Below are 1,800 nucleotides of genomic sequence, written 5' to 3'. Positions count from 1 at the left end.
CTGACAGTGCACTCTATTCCCTCATCCAGGGAATAATAGATAAATAGCTCAGACAGATATCAAACAGAAACCAAGTTGAGAGAGCTTGTTGTTAAATTCAGAATTAACATTGAGGTTAAAACTGCAGAAATTAAAATACAAGGGCTCTGACAATAGGAATCCAACTTCCTTGCTTCACTTTATCACAGCATTGTCCTCTCTTCCATAGTCCACCAAGGCAAAAACCTTTAGGTTTGTAGAGCAAGTGTGCTTCAAGTCAGGATTTGAGCCTCATTGTAGATTTTGGACTCTGTCCCAAGGGATTTTTCCTATAGTGCTATCAGAATTTGTCAGAAACTTCATTTTGCTCACAAGCAAAAATCCTTTTTCAATAACATAGTATGTCATATGAAAAAAAAGGTTTACACACACATATATGCATTAGTGGGAGGAAGAAGCAAGTTAAACACATCTAAGAGAGAAATAACCACTAGAAAGTTTCATCTGCAGAATTGTCCTTTATTTATGCACAAGCCCACAGAAAATAAAGTCTTTTATAGTATCTTTTCTTACCTTGCTTAGTGAATTTGCTGAAACTTATCTCTAACAGGACATATTCTCTTCTATAAAATATGAAAAAAAAGCCTGTTAGAAAATAAGTTTTCACAGATTATTATGCATGTAAGAGAGACAATTGGGATTTACGGGGGCTCACACCAATAACTTAGAATAAAAAAAGTAATTTAAGACATTGGTGCTGCAAATAGTTGTGTGTCAAAATCAATGGAGTCATGTGGCAGTAGTAAAACTAAATGTGTGCTTAAGGGTTTGCAGAATGAGATATTAAGAATTACGTCTGCTCTTCATAAAGACAGATGGATCTGAGAAACTGTCATTACAGCTCCTCTTGTTTTGGCACTGTGCCACAACACAGGAAAATTACTTTCTTGAAACGTGGCTATTAAACTGTAAAAAGTGCAAAGATGTAGGGGACTATGCAGCGTTTCTGAGTTTAATCATCTTACAGACAAAGAGGAACACTGGACTAGTTTGTCATGGGTTGAGCAGGAGGACTTGATTCCAGAGCGGTTTAAATGGATCTGAGTCAGTGCTGCCATAGTTCTCCTGCTGTCCCTTGTGCTCACCTGGTCCTACACAGCAATTTTCGGGAAAAAAATGGGTCAGAAACTGGCCCTTCAGAACACTGGACATATTTTTTCCAGTTTAGGTCTCTACAGGGTTAAGGCAAGGAGGACAAGCAAGACCAGCACTGATATAAGCTTAACATGGCTTTTCATTGTGCCTAGTCTGACCTGACTGCAGGAGACCGCTACCTCTCCCTCAGCCCTTCCTCTCCCTCACCTGCACCACAATCCCACCACATCCCTGGCACTTACACAGCTGCAGAGCAGGTCAGATCTGAGCTATTCCTCTATAGTGTCTGCAATTTTAATTACCATTGTATGCTAATCATCTCTTAATAAAATGCTGAAATTAACAACTGCTGGAGATAACCAGCTCTTTACAGACTGTGGATGAAAGGCCTCCTGGTCCTGGCATTCATGGACTTTCTATATGGTTGAATCATTAGCTAGTCTCTTAGCTGAGAGCAGGCCACTGTCTCCCAGAAACTGCTTAATGTCTATAAAATGCCTCCTGACAGCTGCCATGAAAATGGGAAGACTCAAAGCAGGATTGCTTCTTACTATGAGCAACGTGAGTTCTTTCTCAAAGCAAAAGTACGATTGTGGGAAAAAATACATTAAAAAAAGTCTTCAAACATTTTCTCACTGTGATCTCCATCACCTCCTTTTGCAGATG

Source organism: Antrostomus carolinensis, unplaced genomic scaffold (genome assembly GCF_000700745.2).
Source record: "Antrostomus carolinensis isolate BGI_N321 unplaced genomic scaffold, ASM70074v2 scaffold2718, whole genome shotgun sequence".
NCBI lineage: Eukaryota > Metazoa > Chordata > Aves > Caprimulgiformes > Caprimulgidae > Antrostomus > Antrostomus carolinensis.
This window is presented reverse-complemented; position numbering follows the sequence as displayed.